This window comes from Macaca fascicularis, chromosome 8, assembly GCF_037993035.2.
Source record: "Macaca fascicularis isolate 582-1 chromosome 8, T2T-MFA8v1.1".
Taxonomy (NCBI): domain Eukaryota; kingdom Metazoa; phylum Chordata; class Mammalia; order Primates; family Cercopithecidae; genus Macaca; species Macaca fascicularis.
In genome coordinates this window covers 24,080,362-24,092,657 of record NC_088382.1, presented here as the reverse complement: position 1 = coordinate 24,092,657, position 12,296 = coordinate 24,080,362, and the positions used below count along the sequence as shown (strand labels likewise).

General features: G+C 45.3%; 1 long non-coding RNA gene across 1 annotated transcript in view; it reads left to right on the top strand.

Annotated features, from left to right (window-relative positions):
- The window catches only part of LOC135964688 (uncharacterized), a 125,384-nt gene that overhangs the window by 48,330 nt on the left and 64,758 nt on the right, over nt 1-12,296 (top strand). The window lies entirely within an intron of this gene.

Sequence of the window (12,296 nt, the reverse complement as noted above, 5' to 3'; positions counted from 1 at the left end):
TGGGAAGTGGAGGTTGCAGTGAGCTGAGATTACACCACTGTACTCCAGCCTGGGTGGCAGAATAAGACTCCATCTCACACAAAAAAAAAGATTGAAGATGCATATACATAGGGGATCAAAACCACGGGAAATACTGAAAAAAAAATCACATTGAAATGCTAAAGGAATAGATATAAGGATATTTACCACAGTGTGCCCATAAAGTGACAGTCAGAGACTATGAAATAACAGATAGGAAAGCTTACAGGCAGGGAAATGTACCTGAAATGTAACATGGTTGAGTCTGACCTCAACCCTTTCCACTCAAATTTACAGACATTATTCTATAACAATCCATGTCTCTGTTAAAGGCAGTTACGATTTATTTAGTCACTCCAGCCAGAAACCTAATTTCTCCTTCTACCTCACCCGAAGTCAAGTGGTCACCATGTCCTATCGATTCTCTCTAAAATATCACTAGAAGTGGATCTTTCTGTCTGATTCCCTGGCCCCTGTCTCTGCCCAGACTTTGATCACGGTGACTTGGATAACTGCAAACATCTTCTAACTGCTCTCTTTGATGCTTGCCTCACACACCTCCGATTCCTTCTCACTGCTATTGAAGCCATCTTTCTGGAAAGTAAATGTGTTTTTGTTAGTCTCTTATTTTAAATCCCTTAAACATTCCCATTCTCTGTAAGTCGATAAGCAAACTCTTAAAAGTGACATTCAAGTGTCTTCATGGTCTAACTCCTCCCTATCTCCTGAACTTCACTATTTGCTATGCACCTACACCCACCTCGTGCCTCAGCCTTTCTGTTCTACTGGAGGTTCTTAAAATATTTTGTGTTCTCTTGTGCCTGTCCTGTACCACTGTTTTTTCTGCTTGGAACAACTTCTCCACATGCCTTAGTTAGTTGTCTTTGACATAGTCTTCAAGGTGCAGCTTGTGTGTCTCTGGACAAGGCCACCCAGACACCTTCTGCTCCATCCTTTTCCTAACAGGTGTTCCCACCCTTGTCAGAGCCCTCATTGCACTGCATGGCACTGGTGGCTGATTGGATTGGTGAGTTCCCTCAGAGCAAGAACTATGTCCTTTGCATCTTTCTCTATCCAGGACGTGACACAGCACTTGGTTCAGGGCAGAGACCTCATAAAAATGGACTGAGCAATGAACATCAGAAAGTAGCATGAGTAGGGCCATGAAGGTGGGAATGAGACATAAGATCTCAGAATGCCAGGAACAGGAGAGACCTTGTACATTTTCAAGTCCAACATTCTCCGAGATGATGGAGAATGTGAGGTACAGAAAGAGGAAGTGGCTTCCCAAGTGTACATAGGCAGAATTAACAGGTGGTTTATGATAGGACAGCCTTGAAAGCAAGAGGAATCAAAGTGGGTCATGAAAGTGAAAATAAAGATCAAAGTGTAGAATTGGTTGAACAATTTAGGATTAGTACGGGATGGGGGAGAAAGGATTACATCCTAGAGATGGGGAGAAAATGGGGAACTAGTTCAATCCCAGCTGAGGAGCCAAGAGCACTGAAGCTGGATGACTCCGTAGACCAGGTAAATCCTAGTGGAGGCCAGGGAGTGAGAGGCAGCTGGGCATATAGTGAATGGGGTCGGGGCATAGACAGACTCACTGAGAGAGGAACTGGATGTCATGTCAATTTTTGAGACAGATTCCTCCTATGGCATTGTTTCTTGATGACCCAATCTCTGTCCCTTATATCGGAGCCCAACTCTATGTTAACTAATGCTTCATGACAGGCATTGGGTTGGACCTGATAGCCACCTGGAGATGGAATGAGCTTAGCACAGGGAATATTAGTGAGCCTGGTCTAGTTACGTCAGAGGAGCTGTGCTAGGGAGATAGGATAGCGAGGCTGATTATTTTGGGAAAACGTGGAATGTTGGGTTGAATAATTTAGATTTGTTGCCAAAGAGCATAGGGACTCATTACAGACTTTTCACCTGAAAAAGGGCTTGTTCCAACCCAGATCCTTTTCACAGAAGATCATTCCTTGGGTACTTCATTTACACTTGCTATTCTTGCTGTAGAATACTCTTTTCCCTAGATGTTCTGTGACTTGCTGTCTTACCTCTGCAGGTCCCTGTTCAGAAGTCATGCCATTAGTACATCCTGCCCTCACCACTCTATTTTAATTTGCACACTTTCTGTTCCCAGTCTACATGATCCATGAGCTATTTTCCTATTGCACCCATCACCCTGTCACCTATTATAAGTATTTCCTTTGTTTATTTGTTCATTGTCTGTCACCTCTTGCTAGAATGTAAGCTCCATGAAGGCAGGCATTTTTGTCTGTTCGTTCCTGTGTTTCCAGCTTCTAGAATATTACTATACATGGCACATCACAGGTGTTCATGAAACATATGCTGAGTAAACATAAGACTATACACAGGAATTGTTGGAATAAAGAGACAGTTTGTAGCATTTTCCTTCCCTGCTCTGTGATGGGATCACAGCAGGAAGACCCAGAGTACCATGTGAGATTGCCCTTTTGTACCTGTGAGTAAACAACACTCGCTTCATCTTGATTTCACGGTCTCCCATCCTGGGTCTACCCTAACATTTAGGGCCTTCCCTTCCCATTCTAATGTCTGTTATTAATTCTTACCAAACAGGAATTGTCATTAGCGGGTTCTTTCTCACAAATTATACCTACTCAGACCCAGCCTCTGTTTAACTAATGGAGAAAATATCAGTGAGAGGAGAGAGCAGACTCCGTTTCTTCTTGTTCCTCTGTAAGTGACATTGTGATAGCAAGGTGCCCTATTTTGCTTGACATAGATGGATTATGGCTAAGTAAGGGGTTTGTAAGCAATTTAAAGCAAGGACCATCCTCTTTCTCTTTGTCCCTATGATGCCTCATAATGCTAGGTACCCACAGAGTCATTTAATATATATTGGATATGGTTTGGCTGTGTCCCCACCCAAATCTCATTTTGAACCTGCAGTTCTCATAATCCCACATGCCATGGGAGGTAATTGAATCGTGAGGGCAGTTCTTGTGATATTGAGTGAGTTCTCACAAGATCTGATGATTTTTTAAGGGTATTTTTCCACCCCCCCTTTGCTCTGCATTTCTCCTAGCTGTGGCCATGTGAAGAAAGACATGCTTGCCTCCCTTTCCACCATGATTATAAGTTTCATGAGGCCTCCCCAGCCCTGCAGAACTGTGAGCCAGTTAAACCTCTTTTCTTTATAAATTACACAGTCTCACGTGTGTCTTTATTAGCAGCATGAGAATGGACCAATATAATATGCATGCTTTGACATAAAGAAGAGAGCAGTGACCATGTTCCGGGAGAAAGGGATGCTTGAGACAGGTATTTTCTCTCAGATGATACTGTTTGGGTGGCAGCTGCTACCTCACCTGAGCCATGGAAAAAAATGGATCAACGCTTCCCTTCTAGCACATCTTTGCCAGACTTTGAGTGATGTTCCTGCTGCCTGCCAACCTTCAAGGCAGAAGTTTGGTCAGAGATTCTCTGACTTTGGTCTTTCCTCTTTTTTTAGATTCCCTCTTTTTTTCCTTTTAGTTATTGTTACCTTCCTTGAAAGCCATGATCTCATGGTCTAGATAATTCCCAGGAATGCCCAGTGTGAAATACTGCCTGCCCCATTTTCCCTCACCGAAAACCTTTCCCCAAACACACCCATCAACCCCTGAGCTGCCTTTCCTCTCCCAGCCTTGCCTGTTTGGGAGACCGCATACTCTTTTCTTGGCTCTCTTAGCCTTGGCTATTCGAGGAGGTCACTCCCGAAATTTCTCTCAGCAATTTAAAAGGCATGCATTGAACAGCTCCAATGTGCCACGTACTGTGAGTATGAAGACAGATTAGCCCTGGCCTCTGCTCTGGAGACTCTTCCGTGTCTCCAGACCTTCTGGTGGAGGAGTAGACCTGGGGTCAGGCGTTCATCACCAGTGTGCTGGGTACTGTAGTCCAGGCAGGAAGAGGCACTTTGAGAGCCTGTGGGCACTGAGGCAGCAGCAACTCACTCTTCCTGGGGCCTGAAAACTGTCACAAAGGAGTTCATCTTTGAAGTCATCTAAGTTTCTTTCCTGTATTTGACTTCTGAGCACATTTTTGGCCCTGAGAATCTCTAAACATATTTCTCAACTCCTGGATCTTCAACAGGTTCCCCGACAAGATTGTTCTGTCTCTTTCTGTCAATTTCAGAGACTTAACATATCTCAGTTCCTCTTTTACTTCATTTCTCTCTGTGATACTTCACTTGTCCTTTGATACATTCAGCCTGGCACTTGAGAGCCTGTTTATTTTCTCCCGGGTACTCCACTCGCTAGCAGGATATGCGTCCGTCTCCTTCACATTTCATTTTCTTTGATTACCGTCTCTCTGAGGAGAGGAGCTACAAAGTAGACGTGGAGTGCATTTTGCCAATTACAGATGGACAAAATAAAGTCCCAAGGTGTTCAATGACTTTCCCGGTCTTCTAATCATTAAGGAGTTCAGGACTGTAGCGCTTGTTTCTCTATGAACTCCTGGTTGGACATCTGCTCCCTGTGGAATTGAGGAGTAGAGATGATTCCTTCCTGTTACGAGATCCCTAGAAAGCAGTCCTGTAGTTAGGGAGGAATGGAGTAAGGTCTTCAGTCTAGTCCTGAATGGTAATTTTTAATGGTAGAAAAGGTAACAGCTGGTATAAGAGATGAGGCTTCTGTTTGCAGGTGGTTTCTGTGAGAGGTATTCTTGGAAGAAGGACAGAAGTCAGCATGACACCATCTCTGCCCTAGTCCACGAGGGAGCAGTAGTCCTAGAAAGAGAACCGATACATCAAGTCTTGGTAGCATAAAACCAAGGTTGCTTTGGGAACTAAGATAGGACTCATCACAAGGGAGACCAATTAAAATTTAAATCCTTGGATGTATGCGGTTGTGGCTTGTGAGAAGCTCCTGGAGCTTGTGGAGAAGTTTGTTAAGCTCCCACCACGCCTTGCCATGGTTAGGTGGAGGGCATCATCTGTGCTCTTTTCAGAGCATCCAGATTCCCTGGAGCCAGGCAAAGGTTTAGGTCAAAGGATGCTGGCTCCTTGCCCCTTTGTCAGAATGTCCGCTCAGCCATGGCAGGCTGGTGGCCTGTGCACCACACAGGCCCACACATCAGAATCTCAGTGTATGCATGAGATTCTGACACACACATCAGAATCTCAGTGTATGCATGAAGGTGGCCTGCTTTATCCCTCTACTCCATGCTAAGTAAGGGAGCTTGGGAGGAAGGTGTGGATATGTTGGTAGAAGGAGAGAGAAAGAGCTATAATTCTGGACAGATGCACTAAACCTGAGGCATGAGATTAGGCTTCTCTGGAGTCCCAGGGCAATGGGGACATTTGATCCTTGCTGGAAACAGCTTAGAGCTATGTCCTGCTGTGGAATCACTGTAGAGAGGAAGTTAAGATCAGAGTTTCTAACAGAAAGGAAATCCTATGGGGAAAAGAGCACAGGTTTGGAAGTCAGAAAATGTGTGCCCCAATGCAGGTCTGACTCTCAGGGACTCTGTGGTCTTGAGCAAGCCTCTCAGTCCCTCTGGGCCTCAGTCTCCTCTTTTTAAAATATTTTATTTCATTTTTTTGGAGACAGGATCTCCCTTTGTTGCTCAGGCTGGAGTTCAGTGGCAGCCTCTTACCACTCATTGCAGCTTCTTACTCCTGGACTCACACAATCCTCCCACCTCAGCCTCCAGAGTAGCTAGAACTACAGGTGCACCCTACCGTGACTGGTTGAGTTTTTAAAACTTTTTATAGAAATGGGGGTCTCACTGTGTTGTCCAGACTGGTCTGAACTCCTGGCATCAAGCAGTCCTCCCATCTCAGTCCCCAGTTTCCTTTTTTAATGGGATATAGGGGATTATTCCATGCAGAACACAAGGTTGTCACATAGATTAAAAATGGACTTCTCAGACATGCCCACTCCGTTCTGGGGAGGTCTCACAACTGTTTTCTTAGCGACTGGGTAGAAGTATCTGAAAACAGTACCATCCAGTAGAAATATGCCAGCTGTAGAGGCAAGCTACACATGTGCATTTGAATTTATTTTTTAAATATTTATCTTTTAATTGACCAAAAATATATACATTCATGGTGTACAGCATGGTATTTTGAAACATGTATATATTGTGAGGCGGCTAAATCAAGCTAGCTAACATATGCATTACATCACTGGCTATGTTTATTTGGGTGTGGGGTGAGAACACTTAAAATCTACTCTTTTTAAATTTTCAAAATGCCACATTTTAAAATGTAAAAAGGGACAGGTGAAGTTAATTTTATTAATAGTATTACATTCTATTTAACTTGATATATTCAGAATGTCATTTCAAGATGTAATCAGTATAAAAAAATATCAATTTTACATCGTTTTTCTTTTCACACAAGCTCTTTGGAGTCTGGTGTGTCTTGCACAGTTACAGCACATCTCATTTCAAATTTGCCTCATTTCATTTGCTTTAGAGCTACCTGTGGCTACTGGCCTCTGTGGTGGATGGCACAAGCTCAGAGGATTGAGTTGCAGCTGTTCAGGCAGCTACACAGTTGGCCAATGCTCCCCACTTCTTTTGAAGAGGGCTTCCTGGAAGCTGTGAAGCTTGGATTGAGTTTTGAAGTCCAATAAGCAAGGAGAGCAGGCAGAGCACGGTGGCTCACACCTGTAATCCCAGAAATTTGGGAGGCCAAGGTGGGTGGATCTCTTGAGGTCAGGAGTTTGAGATAAGCCTGGCCAACATGGCGAAACCCCATCTCTACTAAATGCAAAATTAGCCGGGTATGGTGGCACGCACCTGTAATTCCAGCTCTTCGGGAGGCTGAGGCATGAGAATCGCTTCAACCCAGGAGGCAGAGTTTGCATTGAGCCAAGAGTGCGCCACTGTACTCAAGCCTGGGTGACAGAGCAAAACCATGTCTCAAAAATAAAATAAGCAAAGAGAGGACCTGGGAGGCCAACCGTAAGAGGAAAAATGGCTAAAACAAGGGCGGTGAGGCAGCAGTGAGCAGGCCTGCCTCCTTGGGACATTTCCTACTCATGGAGGAAGGAAGCCCTCATTCATCGCTTTTAGAGGCCAGGGTCCAACTCCACTCCTCACTTCGGGTTCACAACCAATTTGCCCGTGTTTGCATTGTGTATTTACATTTTTTTCCCTCTCCCTAGCCAAATGCATTCAGACCTGAAAAGGATCCGTCCATTTGACCCTGCTTTCTGGTTAGCTCCCTGTTGGTTCCCTGTGGGCCCTCTGCTATCCCACTTTGTGCCTCAGTCTCTCCTATAAAATGGAGTTAATAATATCTATTCTTGTCTCACCTCCACTCCAAGGAGAAGTGCAGACTCAAGGGAGCATTAACACGTATGAAAAGTGTTTGAAGCGATGCGGAACAGGGAGCTTCAATACAAAGCGTTTAATTATTCATTTGATTTTTCAAATCTACACATTACCTTCAAAAGGTCTGTGGGATGAAGAATTCTGAGGGCCTCATGTAACTGACCTTACACATAATTTGGGATGCCCTCATTCCACATGTGTCTGCTCCATGGAGGTCGATGTCTGAGGTGTAAATTGGGCAGGGCTATGTCTGATTGAGGAGAGGTGCTGATTCCACCCCCACCATCTCAGGGCCCTATTGGCCATGCATTTTCCTGTAGCGTCCAATCATCTACCTCCCTTCCCTGTAACAGAAACAACCTGTGACCTTTACAATATCAGCCTCCTGGAAGAATAGTGCCTGTTACCCTTCAAAGCTGTGGTGTGCCAAGCCTCTGCGTGGAAACCTATAGCAATGGCCTTTTTAAAATACAGCATTTCATACACTAGACATGCTTCGTTCTTAGCAATTACATTTCTCACCTAGCAGCTTAACTGGATTTTTGTTTAGTTACCTGTACATGTCTTTTCACTGGAGAGCACTACCAGATTCTGAGAGGGAGCCAACAAGATCTGAGATGATGAAAACAGAGATATACAAGGGGTAGGACTCCCATTTAAAAAGTGGGGCGGAAATAGTTTGGGTCCTCAGATTGGGGAATGGGAACCCATATTTTTAATTTCCATAAAAACTGATGGAACCTTTTGCGTGCCTCCCCTTAACTTGCACAGATATCTGATGCTTCCCATTCACTAGTTTCTTTGCTTGTTTCTCCCTTTAGAAGAGAGATCCCTCTGAGTATAACTGAGGAGGGGGATCTTCTTGATGCAGTTTTAGAAAGCAGGATCCCTGTTCCCTAATGAGAAGTCACTGGCTTTAGGAGATGCCAACTCTCTGATCTAGAAGGCTCATAGAGACGAAGCTACCTAAGGATTGGTAATCGCTCCTGAGTTCCTGATGCTGCAATTTTAAGTTGCAAGAAATTCTTGAGACCTAATTGTGCCTCATGGAAGAGCTGTGTGGGTACATGTGCAGAGTTCAGGCTGCCCTTTCTCTCATGATTCACCATGAACAGAGCACATTTGTGTCTACTTTATTCATCACCACAGTCCTACAAGGTAGAGTCTCAGCCCCATTTTACAGGTATGTTCACGGAAGTTAAAGAAAAATAAGGAAATGGCCCCAGTTCCATGATTATGTCGTGGTTCTACTGGAATTATCTCCCAGAAACTTACATGAGGCATTTTACAGTATTAATAAAAGGAGAGTTAACTTCACAAGGTGGAAAATGGGCATAAGGAATCATTTCTTGATGATAAACAACACACAGAACTGGAATCTGCATCTTTCCATTCAGAACCCAGTGTTTTTTGTTTGTTTGTTTTTGTTTTTTACTGTCACACACACGTGTGTGTTCTCATACACACGCACATGTACATACACAAGTACACACACAGTTTACCCATGAATACAGATACATTTGTGATGTCTCGGTGCTGTTGTTATTCACATTATCTGTACACAAAGCTGAGAACAGGAGGCCCTGAGTCCATGAAACACGTCAAGGTGGTTTGTACCCATCTTAGATTGTATTCTGGGTATCTTCCCTCAGGTATCCAGGAACTGTCCTGAGATCTCTGGGTGGGCCTTGGTGAAACCCCTTTTAGTCTTAAAGATTTCAGCTGCAGGTGGAGATGATCTGAGCTTCTCAAACATAAGAGCATGGTCTCTGCCAGGGTTACAGAGCAAAGGAGGCTCCCTGTCTGATGTGCTAGAAGCCAGTACTATGACACCAGCTTTTTAAGAAAAGAAGCTTTTTGTTTAATGTCAATTTCCAAGGAGATAGGAGTCAGGCTCAACTCTGTCTCCCCACACTGGCTTCAAGGCAATATTTATATCAGAAAAGATTCAAGGGGTAGATTTTGAGATGAGTAGGTAATTTGCAGAGGGAAGGAGGAGGTCTGGAAAGTCCTTGGGCATGCACAGTTATTTCTTCATCCTAACCCATGGGTGGCTTCTGCAAATTCGGAGAGTTAGCATGAAACATGCAGTGGAAATTCAGGCTGTGACACCAGCAAGCTCGCTCTGTGCAAACTCCAGTCAGCCATCTTGGTTCTGACTCATTTTAGGCAAATCCTTTTTCTTTTTCTTTTCTTTTTTTTTTTTTTTTTTGAGACGGAGTCTTGCTCTGTCACCCAGGCTGAAGTGCAGTGGCTGGATCTCAGCTCACTGCAAGCTCCGCCTCCTGGGTTTACTCCATTCTCTTGCCTCAGCCTCCCGAGTAGCTGGGACTACAGACGCCCGCCACCTCGCCTGGCTAGTTTTTGTACTTTTTAGTAGAGACGGGGTTTCACCATGTTAGCCAGGATGGTCTCGATCTCCTGACCTTGTGATCCGCCCGTCTCGGCCTCCCAAAGTGCTGGGATTACAGGCTTGAGCCACCGCGCCCGGCCAAATCCTTTTTCTTATAAGCAAGGGAGTGTACATGTTTCAGAAAGTTCCTTCTTTTCTTATCTGCCATCCTGCAAACTCAATTTCTGTTAGTCATTGCTTTCTTTAACTTTTTGGGACACAGTTTCACCAGGGACAGAATGAAGGACATCTCTCGGGTAACTGAAAGAGGCAACTTTGGAAGTAATGAAAGAAGAGTTGAATCTACAAGTTAAGAAATGGTGAAAGGAGATAATTACCCTAAGGGAGACCATATGCAGAGGTGTCTGAAAGGTTTAAGTGGAGATAAGATGAATGAAAAGAAAGAAGATCCTAGGAGGGGCCTGAGGTTGCACCCAGCCCTCTGACTGTGATCCTAGGGCTAGCACCATGCCAATTCCTGGGTTTCAGAGGCAGACAGTGGGGAGGGCTGTGGACTTTGGGAGTTTTAAACCCTTATGCTTTGCTTTTCGATTGTGGTGTTAAAAATTGCATCCAGTTTTCCTTCTGCTTATCCGTCATGCCTGAAAGAGAGTTTGGGGATCCCCGGGAGCCCATTTGCTGGACATCAGGAAAGGTCTGAAAAATGGCCTCAGTGCTTTCATTCATGAGGAGCTCCCTGACTGGTAGAATGGGAGTCATGGGCAGACACTGGCCCTTGACAACCAGTTGCTTCATTCATTTTCGCAAGATCCTGGAAGGCATCCCCAAAGCAGAGAGCTTGCATCATTATTTTTTGACACTGCTGGAAATGAAAGCTTCAGAGACCAAAAGATTTTCTCTAGACACATAATTCAGTAAGAGGGATGGGTGTACAGGTAGCTGCATCTCAGGCCTATCCACGCACCAGCAAAGGAAGGAGGAGAAACTGTGATTGTCACTGGGCAAGGGTCCCCACTGTTTGCATTGCCAGCTCATTGGAAATCTAATGTCACTAAAGAGCTGTGACCTGGAACCCTCATGCCCTGCAGCAGCTGAGTTTAGGACCTCAAAGGAAAGCTGGGGCTGGTGAGATTCTTCTGAGAGATCCAGGAGACGAGGACTTTGTGCCATACATGCCCCTGTCAACCCTCTCCTGACACCTCATTACCTGGCACCAAATTCACTGTCTTCAGAACAAAAGTGTCTCGTGTTTTCAATACATTTTCAACCAAGGCAGAAGTGGCAGCAAAATCTAAACTCCGGTGCCTAACCTGTTTTTCCCACAGGTGGTCTCAGGGAGGAGAGCTGCATATAAGAACTTGTTTGACGGAGATAACCATTACATGGCACTGTGAAAATATAGACAGTTGAAGGAACCGCTGACGGATCCCAGATGAGTTTGAGAAACATGCTAGTTAGACACAGTTATTTGCCAATTTGTCATATATTTCCTCTACTTCTCCCCCTCCTTATTCCTATTTCTAGCAAGGGGAAGATAAGGAGAGGGGAGACGCACACAAAGAAAGAGATGGAAGGAGGGAGTGAGGAGGTGGGGGAGAGAGAGAGAGGGAAAGAGGGAGGAAGGCAGAGAGAGAGGGGCAGAGGTGAAGAGAATGAAGGAGAGACAGTGAGAAAGGGTAAGAAAAAAATGACAAAGGAGGGGTGGAGAGGAAGGGAGGGAGAGAGACAGGGAAAGGGAAAAAGGGAGAGACAGAGGGGAAGACAGAGATACGTACGGAGGGGGAAGGACAGACAGAGAAAGGCAGAGACTTGGGAGCAGAAAGAAAGAGAAAGGGAGAGAGAGGGAGAAGGAGGCAAAGAGACAGAATGAGGAAGAGAGAGAGAGAGAAATCAGGAGAGGGAGGCTTTGTTACTTCTCCCTGCCCCAGTGCTGACCCCCAGCCTGTGTTTGCAGACTGCTGTCAGCAGGAGGGACCATGTTTTCAATCTCCCTGTTTCCCCTTTAGAATCTCCCAAAGGGTCCTTTCTGGACTTTGATCTCCAGGCTCTGGAGCCAGATGCCTTGGTTTGGCTCCCAGGCAGCATCACCACCTCCTTCTATGACCTTGGGCAAATTGCATGACCTCTCTATGCTCAGCTTCCTCACCTGTGCAGTGGAGATGGAAACACCCGGTGGGGCCATCGTGCTGACAGAGCTGATGTTCATAGGGTCCTCGGCGCAGTGCCTGGTGTGTAATACAGGCCAGGAAAAGGACTGGTAAATGCATCACCCTCTGTGTCCAGATGCCTTGCCCTATAGGACTTGCATCCCACACTTGGCCTGGGCTTCCTTTCCTGGGCACTGGCTGTCACTTCCCAGGTATACAGTCCGTTTGGTCAGAGGAAACCAAAGTGTGCCTTCCTATTTCAGGTCTTTGAAAAGCTAAGGGCTGAATCCTTTGGGGGCTCTGGGAGGGAATGCACAAAGAACTCCTCAGCCAGCACAATGTTTGTCCTACACTCCATCCCCTTGGTCACCTGTGTGGTCTTGGCCCACCTGCCCTTTCCTGCTGGTCAGACCTCATCTCCTTTCCTTCCTCTGATCTTTATACTCTCAGGGTCTCTT